Genomic DNA, 20,760 nt, shown 5'->3' with positions numbered 1-20,760 from the left:
ACCATTAAATTAATAGCCTACCTTCCACATTATATTAACATTCTCCTCCTTCCCCTATGCCTAAATACATGTCCACAATTGATATTATGCCACACAGTAGTGCCCCAAAATCATATTATGCCACACAGTAGACAGTAGTGCCCCAAAATCATATTTTACCACACAGTAGTGCCCCAAAATCATATTTTACCACACAGTAGTCCCCCAAAATCATATTTTACCACACAGAAGTCCCCCAAAATCATATTTTACCACACAGTAGTCCCCTAAAATCATATTTTACCACAGAGTAGTACCCCAAAATCATATTTTACCACAAAGTAGTGGCCCAAAATCATATTTTACCACACAGTAGTGCCCCAAAATCATATTATGCCACAATAGTGCCCCCAGTCCACCCCCCCCCCCCCCGCCTGTTATTGTCTGGCACCTTTTATGTTCTCTTCCCCCCCCTGGTATTGTCTGGCCCCTTTTATGCTCTCCCCCCCCCCCTGTTATTGTCTGGCAACTTTTATGTTCTCCCCCCCTGTTATTGTCTGGCACCTTTTATGTTCTCCCCCCCCCCTGTAATTGTCTGGCACCTTTTATGTCCCCCCCCTGTTATTGTCTGGCACCTTTTATGTTCTCCCTCCCCCTGTTATAGTGTGGCACCTTTCCTCTCCCCCCCCCTGTTATTGTCTGGCACCTTTCATGTTCTCCCCCCCCCTATTATTGTCTGGCACCTTTCATGTTCTCCCCCCCCCTGTTATTGTCTGGGACCTTTTATGTTCTCCCTCCCCCTGTTATAGTGTGGCACCTTTCCTCTTCCCCCCCCCCCCCCCTGTTATTGTCTGGCACCTTTCATGTTCTCCCCCCCCCCTGTTATTGTTTGGGACCTTTATTGTTCTCTTCCCCCCCCCCTCCCCGGTTTACTTACCTTCTTCTCAGCTCTCTCCTGTCTGCTCTTCAGCTGCCTTCCAGGACCTGTACTGATCCCATGTGCCGCGCGCAGCGCTGCGCACGGCACATGTGACCAGGAAGTGTCAGTGCACTGACCGTCCAGTGCACATTTAGTGCACTGACTGATCGAACCGGCCCTACTGACCATTGGCCCTTCTGGCATTTGCCAGAAGTGCCAGGTGGCCAGTCCGGCCCTGCTAAGCATTTTGCGGCTAAGCAGTCATCTCACAAACTATTCAATCAATGTTACCTCAAGGTTAAAGTCAAATTGGGTGCAAAAGGGTCCAACATGATCTTACTGTTATTTTTCTCCATCATTTTGATGAACTTTTATCTTGTATTTATATAATTGACACATATGCATCAAATTCAGCATGAGGCCCTATGCATGACTTTTATTTGATATAAAAGTGTGTACTTTATTACAGTTTTAATTGTAACTTATTTTTTTAAAATATCCTTGCATTGTCCTTATTATCATTTCTCTAACTTCTAAGAAATGTGTTAGGTACATTTTAAAACCAATTTTGCAGGTTATTTTTCACTCTAAACACCTAAAACATTTATTCTGTGGGCCATGATTCAGATACTATGTTAAAAATTGGCTCAAGTATTAGGACATTCATCAACAAGACTGATTGCTGTATCATGTAGACTGGCAGGCTTGGCACCGAAGGACATTTCCCACACAGCCCAAGCAGGTCTGGATGATTGGTGTACTTATTTTTCTTTGAATTTAATAACAGCCTAGGGAAGGATGCAGTGGTTCCTGTTGAAGGAAAATACTGAATTGGAGATTAGGTAAGGAAAATGGGTGGGCTAAATTTCCTTTGACACACATGTTAAAAAAAAATCAAGAAAGAAAAGATTTTTTTTTTTCAATTGAAGTGATTGGTGGAAAGGAGATTGCTAGTGTAAATTAAGACAGCAAAGGGAAATCCGCTAAATGGATGGCTTAGTGATTGTAATTCTGAATAATATTTTTAAAATATTATGTGCACCTCATAGATTCAAATATTTTCACATTATTTCCAGAGATACTGCAGAGATACTGCAGAGATACTGCATTTAAGCAACAACAGCCCCCATCATGTAATGTTTACATAAATTGATTATAATGCACTTTTCTTCATTTTAAAACCTCCTCTGCAACAAATATTAATAATTTGATTGTGCAGTTGGCCAAACCTGAAAAATAGGGACAAAAAATCAGGGCCCATTCTTGTTGTTAATTAGGCAACTAATGTTAGGGTTAGAAGTGTGATTAAAACATTAGTGTAAACAAGAGTAATTGCTGTGTAAATATACCTACTGTAGTCAAGGATCAACCATGACTCATACAGCATGTGCAAAGAGAGATATCATTGAAATATATATATTTTTTTCAAAATTAACTATAGTTAGACCCATAGAGAGAGAGTTTAACCATACTATCTTATGTTACTTTTTTTTCCTACAAGCTAGCATAAAAAGAGAAGATTATTTGATTTCTTGGTAGAATACAATTATTTATCTTATACGCACAATTTTTTGGAAGTGCTAAGGTTAAAGGATTTTGTGATGGGGGTTAAGACAACACAGCAAATGTGACCTTCAGGGCAAAAGTAGAAACCAAGGCAAATTCAATACAGAGTATATCTAAATGCTGCAATTGTAATAATTAGAAAAGCTTGCTTAGATTTGGTGTTTTATTCTGGCTTCTCTGTTTAGGACATAATTACAGACTAGTCATCATGGACAGCAGGGACACATCTGCATCCTGACTACGGTCCAAAATATTTAAACATGAGCAAAGCTAATTATTGTAACTTGTCATTACTTTTTTCAGCTCCATGGAGGAACAAAAGAAATTCACACATAGCTCCTCTGATGTAACACTTTGAAGAATTTGAAACTTTGATTATTAGTGTTCCTGGGGATCCTCTTTTGTCAAGAAAGTAGGTTGAGATTGTAATGTGCTTTCTGCTACTTCTATATATACAGTGATGGCCAAAAGTTTTGAGAATGACACAAATATTATTTTTAACAAAGTCTGCTGCATCAGTTTTTATAATGGCAATTTGCATATACTCCAGAATGTCATGAAGAGCGATCAGATGAATTGCAATTAATTTCAAAGTCCCTCTTTGCCATGACATTGAACTTTATCCCCAAAACAACATTACCACTGCATTTTAGTCCTGCCACAACAAGGAGGACAAGGCTGGAGATCACTCTGTCATGCTGATTGAGTTAGAATAACAGACTGGAAGCTTTAAAAGGAGGGTGGTGCTTGAAATCATTTTTCTTCCTCTGTTAACCATGGTTACGTGCAAGGAAACACGTGCAGTCATCATTGCTTTGCACAAGAAGGGCTTCACAGGCAAGGATATTGCTGCTAGTAAGATTGCACCTAAATCAACCATTTATCGAATCATCAAGAACTTCAAAGAGAGAAGTTCAATATTTGTGAAGAATGCTTCAGAACGACCAGCGCTAGGACTGTCTCCTAAAGTTGATTCCGCTGCGGGAGGGGAGCACCACCAGTGCAGAGCTTTCTCAGGAATGGCAGCAGGCAGATGCGAGTGCATCTGCACGCACAGTGAGGTGGAGACTTTTGGAGGATGGCCTGATGTCAAGAAGGCCAGCAAAGAAGTCAATTCTCTCCAGGAAAAACATCAGGGACAGACTGATATTCTGCAAAAGGTACAGGAATTGGACTGCTGAGGACTGGGGTAAAGTCCTTTACTCTTATGAATCCCCTTTCAAATTGTTTGAGGCATCTGGAAAAACGCTTGTCCGGAGAAGGAAAGTTGAGCACTACCATCAGTCCTGTGTCATGCCAACAGTAAAGTATCCTGAGACCATTCATGTGTGGGGTTCTCAGCCAAGGGAGTGGGCTCACTCACAATTTTGCCTAAGAACACAGCCATTGATAAAGAATCGTACCAAAACATCCTTCAAGAGCAACTTCTCCCAACCATCTAAGAACAGTTTGTTGGCGAACAATGACTTTTCTAGCATGATGGAGCACCTTGCCATAAGGCATTGTGATAACTAAATGGCTCAGGGATTAAAACATCGAAATTTTGGGGCCATGGCCAGGAAACTCCCCAAACCTTAATCCATATTGAGAACTTGTGGTCAGTCCTCAAGAAGCGAGTGGACAAACAAAAACCCACAAATTCTGACTAACTCCAAGCATTGATTAGGCAAGAATGGGCGTCCATCAGTCAGTATATGGCCCAGAAGTTGACTGACAGCATGCCAGGGCGAATTGCAGAGGTCTTCAAAAAGAAGGGCTAACACTGTAAATATTGACTCCTAGCATAAACTTAATGTAATTGTCAATAAAAGCCATTGACACTTATTAAATGCTTTTAATTTTACTTCAGTATACCATAGCAACATCTGACAAAAAGGTCTAAAAACACTGAAGCAACAAACTTTATGAAAACCAATACTTGTGTCATTCTCAAAAATTTGGGCCATGAATGTAGAGTGAAAAATAGAAGTGAGGACACAAAAATGGCATGTAATTAACAAGGCAACTATGTTTTTCAAAATAAGATCATGTGCTTATACTGGAAAGCAGGAATGTTATATTAATACACGTAAAGGGGACAAGGGAACATTGAGCAAAGTGCACTGTAAAGAGTATGAGGACTCTCATTCTATGTTGGTACATCACTGTTGGCTGAGCGCCCTCTTTTCTCTACCTGAATTCAGTGCAACAGGAAAACAATCTCTATTAGCCAACAAGTAGCACCAGCTTAATTCGGCTCCAGATGGGGAGTTTAGAAGAATAGGAATGATGTTCGGTAACTGCATTACCACTGAATTATGAGTTCTGTATTGTCCACTAGCCACAAAGAAATTGGTCTATTTTGTCCATTAGTCACCTAATAATGTGGTTAGTCATCTCTATCAGCAATGTAATTTTTGATAGCTACCAGAGCATGTCATCTCTAAAGCAACCAGAAAATGTGTTTTAGATTTTCTGCTATATATTCTAGCCAACTGAGTATATATTCTACAATAGTACCAACAAATGGGGGTCTGTAACATACCTTAGTCATCAATATTGGCCACTAGTGGCTGGAGAACTTGCCAGCAGAAAAGAGTCATTAATGCATTTCATCCATTAGAGAATGGGTTCTAGTTACTAAATATTATGGTCTGTATTGTCAACAAAGAATAAACTCATTACTTCCTCTGGCTACCAAAGAATAATGTCCACTAACCACCAAAAAATGGGGTCTGTATTGTCAACGAGCCCCCAGTGCTAACTATCTGAGAGTTGGGACTGTATTGTATACTAAACACTAAAGAATTGGCTTTGTATTGTACATTTCACATTAAAACAACATTGCTTTATTATTTTTGTTTTACTGCTTTTTTGCTCCACAATTTAATATTAAATTACTTGTGTGAGCAATGGGAATATGGGAGATTTAATTGTCAGTTCCATGTGCTTTTAAATATCATTTTAATTCTCACACATTAAACCTATTTGTATCTCACTCTAAGGACTAGATTTACTAAGCTGCGGGTTTGAAAAAGTGGGGATGTTGCCTATAGCAACCAATCAGATTCTAGCTGTCATTTTGTAGCAGGTACTAAATAAATGAAAGCTGGAATCTGATTGGTTGCTATAGGCAACATCCCCACTTTTTCAAACCCGCAGCTTAGTAAATCTAGCCCTAAATATGTTTTTCTGAGTAAGCCAACAGCGATCTATGAAAAACTTGGTGTAACTACAGGAGCAGACATAACAAATCAGTTGACTGAGAAAGGTATTACACATAAATTAAACAAGCTTATCTGGTCAAACATCCTTTTACTTTAAGTATTATAAGTAGCACGTAAATTAAACTCTGAAAATGGGTCTGTGACTCTAGCCCGGGGGTCGGCAAACTTCTTGTATCAGTGTGCCAGCTAAAATCTAGTCAAAGCCAGGTGTGCCAGATGTACACACACACACACACACACACACACACACACACACACAGACACACAAACACACGCACATAGAAACACAATTATTTCTTATTTTTTATCATGCTAATAACATGATAATATTAACAGTAATGGAATCAAGAAAAAACATTTATATTAGAGATGCTCACTGACCCCGAGTGAAGTGATTTTAGTTTTTGATATGGATTAGCTTTGTGTTTTGGTTTTGGTTTTGGTATTGGCAAAACCGCCCTTGTGTGTTTTGGCTTTGGTTTTGTATTTTTTTAGAAAAATTGCTAAAATATGCTAAAATCACATAATTTTGCCCTTTTTGGTCCTACATTATTATTAACCTCAATAACACTAATTTGAAGTCATTTGCAGTCAATTTTGACCACCTCACAGGTCACATTATTATTTTCATACACTTTCGGACAAATACTGCAGCGATCTGGCTGGATGCTAAGCGACAGAGCAATGACACAAACATACGTCAGTTCATAGCACATCTAGGAAACATTGGCACACAGCAGTGGCAGAAAAGAAAAGTCAGGCCTAGTATTTGTATTTCAGCAATTACAATTAGCAATGGAGCAATGGAGCTCTTCTCTTTGTGTTTAACCTATATAACACCGTACAATTTGACTGCAAAGTCAGAAGAAAAGCGTGTCAGCACTAGTATTTGTATTTTTCTGCAATGAGAATTACCAATGGAGCTCTCCTGAATGTCACTGTAGACTTTCTTGAACACTGCTACCCCCTCCTCTTTCAATTCTATCTATTTGCCTGCCCAACTGGTCTACACTCTGTGGTACCCCTTATGTGTCCCTCTCTCAAATGGCACTAGATCGCCGTGGAGGGCGGTATTTATAGATTTTGCCTCGTTTTCGGTTCTGAAAAAGCGCGAAAGTACCGTGCTGACTTGGCTCGGTAGTCGAATCCCCCAGGTTCGGGTGTGTTCGGTTCCCGAGGAACCGAGCCTGAGCATCTCAAATTTATATTATGTTACACAGCACCGCCCCAATTCATATTATGCCACAAAACTGTACCCTCCGTTCAATTTCAGACATGTGTATGCAGCTGCTTTTTTATAAGCTACTAACCTCTGGAGTCAGCATACGCGTCTTCCTGAAAGGAAGACATTTTGGCTATCTTTGGCTGGAAAAAAAACCTGGTCCACATGCCAGATCGGACACGTGCCGGGGATTAACGACCCATACTCTAGCCTCTAGGACAGGGGTCGGCAACCCTCAACACACGTATCAGATGTGGCACGTTGACCACTTCAGTCTGGCACTCCGGCACTGAAGCTGCTTGAGTAAAGCAGCCGATGACGGCCAGAACGAAGCTTCTGCGCATGCGCAGAAGCTCCGTTTCGGCCATCACTGGCTGTTTTATTGAAGCAGCTCCTGGGTTTCTGGAGGAAGACGAGTCTCCAAAGGTAAGTAAGAGCAGCAAATTGAGGGGCACATATTCTTGGTATGAATTTCTGGAGGCAACAGTGGCATACTATGAGTTTCTGGGGGCAACAGTGGCATACTATGACTTTCTGGGGGCAACAGTGGCATACTATGAATCTCTGAGGGCAACAGTGGCATACTATGAATCTCTGAGGGCAACAGTGGCATACTGTGAATTTCTGGGGGCAACAGTGACATACTATGAATTTCTGGGGGCAACAGTAGCATACTATGAATTTCTTGGGGCAATTGTGGCATACTATGAATTTCTGGGGCCAACTGTAGCATAGTATGAATTGGGGGCACAGCTATGTGTCATGATTTAAATTTGGGGGGCACAACTATGTGGCATGATATGAATTGTAGGCATAACTATGTGGCATAATATGAATTCAGGGCACAACTTTGAGGCATGATATGAATTCAGGGCACAACTATGTGGCATGATATGAATTGTGGGCACAACTATGAGGCATAAGATGAATTGTAGGCACAATTATGAGGCATGATGTGAACTGGGGCACTACTTTTTTTGCTGGTCCCGTTACTGTTAATATGATATTAGCATCATAAAATCAGATGTAATTTTATATATACACATATACATATATATATATATATATATATATATATATATATATATATATAAATATAAGGCCCCCGAGGAGGGGGCAGCTACAAATTGCCCGGACCTGCCTGGGAGGCCCCACTAGAGACCTATCTTTTTTTAAAAGAAAATATGAAAATATTTTAAAAGTACTTTTTTGTTTTTGCTTATGGGTGCCGCTCGCGAGCGCACCCGCGAGTGCAGGGGGGGGGGGGGTCGGTAGTGGCTAAATCCCCTTCAGCTCAGGTACCATTCAGATGCCAGGTCAAGTGACTGCAGCGGTCATATGGTACTCAGTGTGGGTGGGTATCTTCTCATCCAGTGTGCTGTGCAGTGGAGAATAAGGTAAGAAGGTGTGCTGGAGGGGGGCCATTTGTGACTAAAGGTGATGGAGAGGGGGCATGTGTGACTAAAGGTGCTGGAGAGGGGGCATGTGTGACTAAAGGTGCTGGAGAGGGGGCATGTGTGACTATAGATGCTGGGCAGAGAGAGGGCATGTGTGACTATAGATGCTGGGCAGAGAGAGGGCAAGTATGATTAAAGCATGTGGGCAGTGAGAGCCACGTGTGATTAAAGCATGTGGGCAGAGGGGACATGTGTGAGAAAAGCTGCTGGGCAGAGGGGGCATGTGTGCGCAATGCATTTTTCTGTAAGAGGGTGGCCTAGTGCTTTTCACCTGCTAGACACGCCCCCAATGATACTCTGCCACGCCCCAACTGTACGACCACTCGCAGTTTTGCGCCACTTTTTTACCATGCTCACCTATAAGGGGGGCCCCATGAAGTTGCCGTACCGGGACCCTGAAATTCTCTAGGCAGCCCTGCATATATATGTACACCCAACTAGCACACCTGACTAGATTTTACTCAGCACTCTGATAGATAAAGGTTGCCAACCCCGGCTCTAGCGAATGGGGTCTGTATTGTACATGAGCTACAAGTGGGTGTGGTCTGTTCTTTAATCACCAAATAACTATTATATTATATTGTATGGTAAGATTGTAAGCTTGCGAGCAGGGCCTTCTCACCTCTTTGTCCGTTTTACCCAGTTTGTTTATTAGTTTACTATGTTTGTCCCCAATTGTAAAGAGCTACAGAATATGTTGGCGCTATATAAATAAATGATGATGATGATATTGGTAACTATTGAGGAAGAGGTCACTGTATTGTATACCAGCCACAAGAGAATTAGGTATGTAATGTTTACTAGCTACCAAAGAATGATATCACTATATTGTACATTAGCCACGAAATAATGTGGTTTGTATTGTATACTAGTAATCAGATGAGTCTGTATTGTATATTGGACACTATAATGGGGTCAGTAACAGGAGTAGGTGAAGAGGTAATTAACCCCTTTAAGGTGTTCGAACCATGCTCAGTTGGGCCATACTAACCCTACCCTCACAATATTAAAACTATTCAAGTGTAACACAGTTAGAGGCCAATAGATCAATTGACATGCCACGTGACCAGTGCACAATCTTGATATTTATCTAGATAAAAATGAGATTCATATATATGTTGTACTTTATATACACTTTATATATTGTATTTAGACACTTTAATGATGTGGTAGCCACTTAAGGTATGATAGTGTGTGTTGTTTCTGCTTGCTTTAATATGTGGGCTCTCTGTTGGGTATAATTTTGGAATTATGAGAGTGGTAAATGGGACATCTGAGAGTTGGGGATATGCATTTTTTCAATTTTGCGCTGAATAGCAAAAGTTGTCCTGACTGAGTATTTATACTAGTGCAGCATGTATGTACAACAACCATATTTTAGGTAAGTTCATGTTAAATTGTTAATTTCTTCATCTTTAAAACATGAGACTGAATGCACATCTGAGATATGCCATACAAAAACTGTAAAAAGAAAACACTGTAAAGTCAGAAGGGATGGCTTTAAACTGTGTGAAGCTACCCCTTGTTACAAGCCAAATACTATAAAATGTAATTCATAACTCTATGTTGGTTTCACACGAGAGCTAAAATCCCAACCTCTGCAGAATGAACCATTACTTGTTAGATTGGCTCGGTGTTTAAAATTAATAGGTAATAGAATTTTCCCAGATACACACTAGGGACCTTATGGAAGCAAATAATGAGTGAACAGTGAAAAAAACATATTTCTGTGTTCAAAATCCAAGTGCCTGACATGATTTATTTCTATAACAAAGTTTTTAGATTTTCCTAGTTGTAAAGCGCATTGGAAGTAGTGCTGGAAACAGACAATTTATTTAGGTGCAGAGGGTGAGGCATGCAATATGTCTAAACATACTGGGTTATCTCTAGCATAATGTGTGTCATTCTTACTATGTTTGACAGATTAAGAAATAAACATTATTTCCTCTTGGCGGTCCGGTCTTCAGCCTGTTGTAAAAGATAACATTGAATGGGATAGTACAACAAACAAGGTGCTTCTTTTCATTCCTGCAACATTACCGCAAGGTTTAACAAAAATATCTAGTAAAAAATATCTAGTAATAGTGCATTGATAAAAACCTTATTGTCAATGGGAATACATGTTCAACATTTTCAACTTCCAACAAAAAAGGTACAACTTATCAGACATTTTCTGTCATTTTCTATCGTGCTATAGAAAGATAACAGCTAATTGATGATTGTTCGTTGTGGTTTAGTGCAAATTTGCACCTAAGAATAATGTTAGTCTATAAGCCTGCTGCTTAGCTGCCTTTGCTAGGATTAAAAATACATTGGCAATGTCTGCTGCATTGATCATTTTGGACATAATAATGCCATTACACCTAATAAATGTTACACAATGATTGTGTGGGCTGAGGCCAAGAGTAGGCTGGGCCAGGAGAGAGGGTGGGCTGACCCCGTAGACAGAATGGGCTGACCCAGTAGACAGGGTGGGCTGACCCAGGAGACAGGGCAGCATATTCCCCCAGCCCAGTCCTATATTGGACTGCATGAAAGAATGCGGTACTGTTTCCCTTCTCAGTTTTTTGTTTACCTAGGAGGGAGTCGGGGCTAGGCAGCCTGGGCTTTAATGTTCTTCCTGGTGGCTGGCCACTCCATTGGGACCAGCCACCTGAGTGTAAGTGCCCTCCCTTCTTTCCCTCCCGACTCCACTCACCCCCCTTCCCCCTCTCCACCTTCAGCAATGTTTCCACTTACAGGTTTTTTCCTGATTTCTCACAGTGTTTACACTTGCAGGCTTTTATCCCTTGTTTTTCCTCTTTTCTCCCAATTTCCCTGCTGTTTTTCTTCCTTTTCCTGTTTTTTTTCACATTTAATAGCAAGAATGCTATTAATTTGGTGTCAAGGCTGGTTGGGGCAAAAAGGCAGACTCATTAAATATGAATGCTACTTCACTTTGGACATGTGGGTGTTATTGATTTAATGTGGCTGGGGGATAAGGCTACACTATTCCCTCATTGCTTGGCTTTCCAGGAGGTAAATAGTACCTATCTCTTTGCAAATATGGCCTTAACATTCAAGGATTTGGCCAAGCAGGTACTGAGCTTAAGACATCAGCAGCTGCAGGTAGTCAAATCTGCAAAAACTGGTAGGAAAGAGCAGCAGTCTCCAGTGCTGGATCCAGAGAGGATGGGGGGGGGGGGGGGGGTGGGTGGGTAGACCCCTACTGATTTTAAAAGGGGGCAGGGACTATTATACTAAATCACGCTGCCCCTAAAAAAATCAAGATCTGCCCCTGACACTCTGTGATAACTATATATCCTGGCTCTGGTGGGACAGTTCTGATTTTGGGGCATTGTCCCGAACTGCCAGGATAGGTATGTCCTGCTTCAAGATGCTTTGATAGTGAAGGGGGAGCTGCGTGCTCCAAACAGTGATTATTCAATCGGGAAAGCTGCCTCTATGTTTATTAACTGCTGAATATCGATATGAAATAATATAGTCAGCCCTTCACCACACAACTAGTATCATCAATCTGGACATAGACCAGGACCCGGATATGTCAAGGAAAGAGCACACCCACATATCAGCATGTCACACCCCTAGAAGTGGGTGTTGAGAGGATTGTACCTGGTCCCTGGATACTCTTCTTTCGGTCAAAGCATGGCAGTGGGACAGAGAAACCCAGAGCCCCCAATACAAGTAGGACATCAAATGAATAAAGTGATGTCAGATTTATTATGCAGGAAAATTACATCAGTAGAATATTTCTGGGGAAAAAATGATTAGCAACAAGCACAATCTGAATACAGTGTTCACAGGTCTGAGCTAATAGAGGTGTCAGTTATGGTACCTTATAATGCATCTTGGCCACTACTATGGGTAACACGATCGGCCCTACTTCCAGAATAACAAAGGCAATAACAATATTCCTATATGTCAATACTTCTATAATGTTAACAGTTTGGTTACAACTATACTTCACAGTACTCTGAGTACCTTTTGTAAACCACCATGTGGCCAGAGACTCAACAACATTCTTCCCTGTTTCCGTACTACTCTAACCCTGGAATATGTAAGGTCACATAAACTGTCTAAGAATACAGTATTACAGTTCTAGTCCCTAATATCATAAAGAATGTTCATTTCAAACAATACAACACAAGAAAATTATATCACAGTCGATGAATTCCCTTTAAAGAAGTCCGTCAGCAGGAGAGCTAATTAGCATAAATGATTTTACAGGCCAGACTTTATGTACGTGTACCCATTAGAACTAGACAGGAGGCACCTTTATTATAATGGAGGTACACAATTATAATGGCAGTCTTTTAACTTCAGTACAGAGTTCAAAAACAGCAGTTACTGTCTCAGGTATCATACAATGCAGTATATTTCCAGTATATTGCTGGAAACGTCGGTTGCAATGCTTTTCTTTGACTTGTATATTCAGGTTATGATCGGTTGCAGGATGCTTCAGATACCAGGTTACTATCAGAATGGGCACTGGTGATTAAATCTGTAATTCAGGTATACCTGGGGGTCATGCTGCGAGTAGTAGTAGGAGGTTGGGTAATGCTTTTCACTTGATAAGCAAATGACTCTGCAAATTTACAGCTCTTAAAATAAAGAATATACCGTGTAGTGAGTGAGAATACACAGTCAGTTTGATTACACAGACCTGATTCCTTTTGTGTAGTTTTCTGCTCCATCTTCACTACCACTGGTGTCACTGGCTCTTGTCTTTAGTGATAGCCTCTCTGAAGCCACTATAAGGAAGTTTTTGCACATTGCGTATTCTGGCTGGCAACATACCTCAGCCCTCTGCAGCAATCTAATTCTCAGCAACAACATTTTCCTCCATTTTCCACACAACATAGAAGAAAAACGTGTCTTTGTTCACAAAATGTCTCCTCAGTACTCACTCTCTGAGGTTCCTTCTCTCCACAGTCTCAGTCTCAAAAACCCTGAAACTTTCCAGCAGCCTTGGTTTTCTCTGGGTTCTATAGTCTCCTCTGTATCATTCTGCGACACAATCCTGTTCCACAGGGTCCTGGTGCCCTGCAGTTTCTGGGTTTCACATTCACTCTCCTAACAATTTCTCACTAAGATGAGTACTTTATACAGGCGATGGGTCCGCCCATTGCCACCTTAAAACTAACAATCTCACTCTGGCCACTGTAATACATACTGTATTATGGTAAGTCTCTATTTCCTCAGTGTCGCCCTTATAGTAATCGCCATCCTAGGTCGGCCTAACTATTGTTGGCACTGTTGTATTCGGAAAACGTACCCCACCCCTTATTTGTCACTTCATTACTAAACACCTGATACGTGACTATAAGAATGTATTTATTTCAAGTGTCACATGTGTGCTTTAAAATACATTTTGCACCTATTTGCAAAAAACTGCAAAGGCTTTCCATTAAACATTAACAATATCCCTTAACAGTATCTTGACCAGGCATAAAAAAATTGATTCCTCCGACACCATTGCTGCACAAAGCATTGACGAAACTACCACTGGAGTAGTGCTCCTACTCATGCAGCTGCTATAAGGGCAGGTGGTTAAGGGACCTCTGTTCTGCTCTTTTGAATATGTCCGGTGCCCAGCGCATGTACAGTGAAGCTTTGCATGAGAACTTAAAAGCAAAAAGGGGAATCACTGCGCATGTGCCAGCCCCGCTCAGAAGAGCAGAGTGGGGTCTCCAAAGCATATCCCTTTTGCTATGGGTCCCATGGTGTTATGCCCAGGTATAGGTAATTCCATTTGGACATGCACGTCTGTGAATGCCTGTCACTTAGTTCTCGGGTAAAGCAGGACTGTTTGGTATCTTAATTCATAGAACAGTTTTAAACATAATATCTGAACAATTTGCTGTTGATGGAGAATAGAAATTAAGATATATATATATATATATATATATATATATATATATATATATATATATGTACAGCCAGCCTCTGCTAGATGTAAACCCCTATACCTGGGAGCTGTCCATCAAGCCTATTTAAGGCACATTTGGGTGTGGCTCACAAGCCAGCCTCTGCTAGATGTAATTCCCTATACCTGGGAGGTTGGGATTGTGAAGTTAATGGTGATGCACATGTACTAAGCTACTATCAAGTCTCTTGAGATGTGAGATTTCTCATGATATCTGGTACGCAGATTCTATATCTTTTGCACTCACATGGGTGTCCTGTAATGGTAATTTGGGATTTAGGTCCCATACACTCTATAGAATCGCGGGGTGTATTGGTGAACCGTCCCTATTGAATGCATTACGGTGTTATAATATGTTTGCTTTTTTCACATTGATGTGCTGATTGGTGGAGATTTGGAGGAATACGACCATAGCAGAGGCTACTCCATCTTCTCTTCAATACCCATTGCTGCTTACCTCACGGTACGCATGTTATTACCTATTCCCATCTTATATATTTGATACTACACTTAGAGGCGCCCCACCTGTTCTTTTGTTGCAATATATATATATATATATATATATATATAAATTTAGCACCCTCTCACCGTCTGCTATACATATATATATATATACATATATATATATATATATATATATATATATATATCTATATATATCATACGTGACAATTCTCCCTGAATGTCCGGGAGAGCAGGCAAGTATCCCGCAACTTGCTGTCAAAGTGATGCGATTCGCGGTAAATGCCGTTTTTGTCACGGGGCGGGGCCAAAATGCAGGGATTTACCGCGAATCGCATCACTTTGACAGCAAGTTGCGGGATACTTGCCTGCTCTCCCGGACATTCAGGGAGAATTGTCACGTATGATATATATAGATATCACTATGACAGCTCCTCCCGACCTCCAACCACGGCCCCTGCCTGGGATCTCCCGGAATGAACTTTTAAAAGGTTGGCAAGTATGATATATATATATATATATATATATATGTATGCACAGTATATACAGTATATAGAGAAAGAGAGAGGGAGAAGGAGAGAGAGACAGAGAGAGGAAGAGGCTTGCAAAATGTATATTGTAAACTAATGTATATTACATACTAACCTAATTTAATGAAAGGCAGTAAGATTACTTAGAAAAGGACACACTTCCAAATGATGTTGCTCCTGTTTGCAGAAGAGACACAGTGATAACATAAACAGCTTGTGAGACAATACCCATTCTGCTAACCTAATATGTTGGAACAAGTTAAACCATCTGAGCCAACAGCATGCTTTACAGGAGAAAAATACACAATACAGTCACTGCTGTTACAATAAAATTTAATTATTCTCAGACTGCCTTGTATATTGCAGGGTAACAGATCAGCAATAGGCTATTTCTATTTACTGTAAACAAGATATATTACCAAATGTGTTATACTGATTGTCCGATGCTGCAGAGTTTTGTTGTAAATAAGATGATAACAAAGCTTGCCATACACAAGACTATCCGTGGAACTTATTCTCCTTATTCTGTTGCCATATAGGATTTGTTTTTTGTAAAATGTGTTATACTGACTGTCCGATACTGCAGTTTTGTCGTAAATTATAAAAAAAAGATGATAACGAAACTTGCCATACAGGTTCTTTAATGATGAATAAAGTGTGTTTTGGCAAACAACTTATTAATAAAGTCCTCAAGGGGGCAGTCTTTCTAATTGGCACAAAGGGACTGAGAAAGGGTTAATCCGACAATGAAGTAAAGGTTGTCATTTGTTTGGTTTTAAAAATATGGTAGCAGTTTAATTTGACCCATAAAGCACATCAACAATATGGCAAAGGTAATAAAATAAATGAATCTACCGGTACAGGAAAAAAAATGTGGAAGATCAAAGCAAGTGCTGCAATATAACAACGCACAAGCCTTGCCAACTTTAATCACTGTACTACGCATTAGAAACAATGTCAGGGTAAAGAGAGAAGCAGAAATCTAGCTTGAGATGCAAGGATGTTAACTCTCCTGGTTCAACCATTAATCACCAGGCAGTTGAGAGACATTTACGGCCTTTGTATTCCTCACCCATCAGATGATCATGCTATTACTTGGATTAAATAATCATCCAGGCTGGTCTGTGATATTTGTGAGGCAGATTTATCTGCGTCCACTGCAGACAGAATCGCATTGTTCGATTTATTGCTAACAAGAACCTGTGCTCCTCTCACTGCACACTTTTCACATTAGCCAAATAGGTGATGATGGACAGTATGCCTAGTACAAACTAATCATATGGTGCTGATCCAGCTGCTGCTAAACTACAACTCCCAGAATGCTTTGCCATTAATTGGAACTGCCACAATGCCACAATTTAAAAAAAAAAAAAAAAACTTCAACAGACAAAGCAATATTTCATCTATTCTGTGTGTTCTCTGTGAACTAACAGATACTATTCAGATATATTCATATGTAGCTAAGCCTTAAATATTTACAACTTGGAGATCAAATATTAAAGCCAAGGTGATGACACAACAATTCCACTTATGAATTTATGCAGGACAGTTTTATAGCCACTCTACAGCTCATCACCACCCCAATGCTGAGCAGGCTTATTACTTATTCAGAAAAAGTGCTTTCTCAGCAGGGGGTATGTATAACATATTTACATGATGTTTATCATTATTATTTTGAAAATAATGATCCCATTTACACTGAATATCAAAAAAATGTAAAAATTCAACATTTACAAAACATAATATTTTAGATTTTTGTAACCAAGCATTTTTATTGTGTGTTTATATGATATATGTTGTTTTTTGTTTTTAATATTAGCTTGTCTTCCTTATATAAACATTTGTATTGAAAATACAAAGCACAGTAATTGTTAAGAAGTACACCCTTTGCAACCCAACTATAACTGCTCAAGGCTGATGGAAAAGAGGAGCAGCTGTGATCTTTCAGAGATGGGACTAATAGAGTGAAAATATATAGAGTGGGTGGTGTGTATTGACTATGGCCCCTGACTTCATCAGTTGAGTGGACTTCAATCCAATAGCCACATTCAATGTAAACATTCTGTCCTGGTCCAGAGCCATTATTCCAGCGTTGAGAAAATTTGTCTCTGACCCTTATCAGTATTGAGTGACAGCAGGTATAGGCTAATGGTAATGAGTTAACCTGCCACTGATGTACTACACTTAGGGGGCCCACATAGCAAAGAGGTGGTTCTCCTAAGTTTGAAAACCACATTATGCCATTTTTGAACAAGAAGCTAGAATAATATAGGTTGTTTTTTTGTTTATATTACGTCAAGCATTACCAAAAAGCATAACAATTACAGACTTATATCAACTTAGAAACATAGAATTTGACAGCAGAAAAGAACCGCTTGGCCCATGTAGTATGGCCGGATTAACCCGAGGTCTAACTGGGCTACAGCCCAGGGGCCTCAGGCATCCAGGGGGCCCTTGACAGAGCTCAGCAGAATTATTGATCGGGACAGGGGCGGGGGGCGCCCCCGTCCCAATCAATGCTGAGCTCTGTCACTGCAGTCCACCTTCTCCGGCGCTCAGTAATCTCCTTACTGAGGAGATCTCCCGAGAGTGTCACGAGATCTCCTCAGTAAGCAGCTTACAGCGCGCCGCGGAAAAAGGACTGCAGTGACAGGAGAAGGTAAGCGCTTGGGGGGGGGTCGGTCGGCTAACAGGGGGGTCAGTCTGCTAACAGGGGGGCCTCACGGGGGAATGGGGACCCCCTTAGCCCAGGGGCCTCCATTCCGTTAATCCGGCCCTGAGTATGCCCATTTTTTTTTATTAACCTATGGTACCTTGAACCCTGTTTGATAATTTATTCTTTATAATGATATGCTTATGTCTATCCCAAGCATGTTTAAACTTCTCTACTGTATTACCACCTCTGATGGGAGGCTATTCCACTTATTCACTACCCTTGATCAAGAAAATGCTTTTGAAAAGTGCAGTTCTATTTAGTGCAAAAAGCCTTATTACTCGTATTCGCCATCAGCTGTCGCCACTGGTAGCCTCCACCAGGCACAGAGATTTGCTAGGCCCCTCTGGAGAAAACTTAAAAAAATTAAGGATTGCGGTGGTACATGTAGCTTCGCAATCCTCCATTTGCTATCACCATCAGAGGATGGCAATAGCAGGATAAACCCATAGAAAAAAATACTTTGATTAAATTAATTATTTTTTGAAATCGAAAAAGGGGGCGATTTATTAATTTTGTTACATTTTTAATATTTTATTTTTATTATTTTGTGACAAGTAGAATTGGAAGCCCAAGTCATGGCTTCCAGCTCCACTGCGCAAGCATGAACAGATACAGCTGGGTGACGCATGTGCAGATGCAGCAAAACTGGCCAGTAAAGAGTTAAAACTGCTCATTACAGCCGGACAGCCAACTGCACCAGTGGTATTTTATAAGTAAATTGTAGCGATGACTCATCTTCTATTGCTGCCATAAGCCATGGACTATGGTCTTAAATGAGGAAAATAGATGAGGAAAATACTTAAGCACGTGAATCTACTAAAACAAGTTTACATCTAATAACACAGAAAGGAAACATAGCTATTGCCACAAAATTAGTCTAAAGCTGCAAGCAAAACAATGAAGAAAAGAAAAGCAGAAAGGGAAAAGGAAATTAAAGAGATCAACGTCTTCTAGAAAAAGAATTTCGGGAAAGTATGTGGTATATGCAAGTCTCAATTAGTGCCTTTTGACAGCTTGCAATATACTGGATCTATTGTAATAAAGTCATCGCCTTGATCCAAATATTAAGTGGTAATCGCATCCATAGTCTAACATTTTACTGTGACCCTCTGAGTGAATGGGTAATGATGGTTTCTTTTAAGTGCCAGCAAGGGTGATATATAAGTACTTTTTAATATACTATTTAGTCAAAAAATATAAATGAATTAGGTGCAAATTAAAGCTTGCCGATTGTCAGAATTGTTATTACTTTAATCAGTCATTTCCGTTTTATTATAAAATGTGTGATTGAAAGATTTCTGGAATCCTGTAAAATTGTGCTGCAAAAAAATGTTTCTCATAATGATACTACAGCATGCAGAATACTTCTTCAAACTATGTCTTCAGGTCTATATTATATATGCAGCTGGTTTTAACTTTGCTAGCATTATTGTTTGAAATTAAAAACATCAATTAAAAAGTGCTCTACGTACCATAAGCCTTAGAACAAAATGTTAAGATACAAAGCAAAATTGCTGAATTCAAAGACTATAACCCACAGGAGTGAAACAGAATATTAATGATATACACACAATATATTATTTCTGCTACGGATAAATATATGTTTAACTTTTTATTTAAATCTAACTTCACCAATACCCATCATTTGCCATAAAGCTTACTGTTCCAGATCTACGTAGGTCACGTTACATTATCAGGCATACAATAAAGCTTGTGTAATAGCATAATAAAAATGAGACGTAACCTATCAACAAAATAGATGTTAACCTTCATTGGTTAGTGATGGCTAACCTGTGACACTCCAGGTGTTGTGAAACTACAAGTCCCAGCATGCTCTGCCAGCTATCAGCTAGTTATCTACTGGCAAAGCATGCTGGGGCTTGTAGTTTCACAACACCTGGAGTGTCACGGGTTAGCCATCACTGGTCTAAGTTATTCTAGACTGATGAACGCTAATAAATGCTGCTGATATAACACATTTGTGTTAGTTGCACCTTGTTTTTAAAGAGGCTGAAGAGTCTGGGAAACACAAGAGTCATTCACGAAAGTGCTAAACATTCACCTCCAGCTTTGCAAATACCATTTTGGCCTGTTTATGTGAAAGTGCAGACAATTTAAAGCAACACCAGTGGTGGAACTACCATTAGTACGGTGATCCGGGGTCCCTGAAGATAATGGGACCCACTGCATGGCAGATGCAGAGGGTTGGGGGCCCCGATTTCCTCCTCCCCACCTCCTTGCACGTATGATGGGAGGTGCTAAGTGGATTATGGAATTCTTTACTAAATGCATGATGGCAGCTAGTTATGGGCAGGCATGCACAAACAAAGTTAAATTTAGCATAAGAATATTATTTAAATGACATTGAAGGTGTATTTAGGGTTTCTCCTGCTTAGCAGAATGCCATGCTTGTAGATATTGGAAACCAGGCATCAGCCTACACTTTCAATGGGAAAACTGACTTTTTTCAATGGGCTTTTAGCACTTTATTGGTGCACTTTGTTTGGTAAAACAGGTTTCTAGGTCAATTTCAACCAGCTAAATAAACCACTGAAACACACACAAAGACAGTTCTGATGTCCCTTCACTCTCATGAATAATTGAAGACATAATTGAGGCTAAATCATGAGACATTTTAGGAAAAAAATATGGAAAAGTTGAAGTTAATGAAGTGCTTTACATTTCCACTCAGATCAACAATGACACAAGAGTCGGTTCAGATTGACTTTCCCGGTGCAGTTTCCAAAGCTACTATGTGTGCAGCACCTATATATGTG

The 20,760-nt window shown here is 40.1% G+C and overlaps 1 protein-coding gene across 3 annotated transcripts in view; it reads right to left on the bottom strand.

The window, feature by feature from the left end:
• EPHA5 (EPH receptor A5) overlaps window positions 1-20,760 on the bottom strand; it is a 279,079-nt gene that overhangs the window by 46,515 nt on the left and 211,804 nt on the right. The window lies entirely within an intron of this gene.

The sequence above is a fragment of the Mixophyes fleayi genome, chromosome 1 (genome assembly GCF_038048845.1).
Source record: "Mixophyes fleayi isolate aMixFle1 chromosome 1, aMixFle1.hap1, whole genome shotgun sequence".
Taxonomy (NCBI): Eukaryota; Metazoa; Chordata; class Amphibia; order Anura; family Limnodynastidae; genus Mixophyes; species Mixophyes fleayi.
The sequence above is the reverse complement of the archived record's forward strand: the minus strand, read 5'-3'. Positions and strand labels throughout refer to the sequence as shown.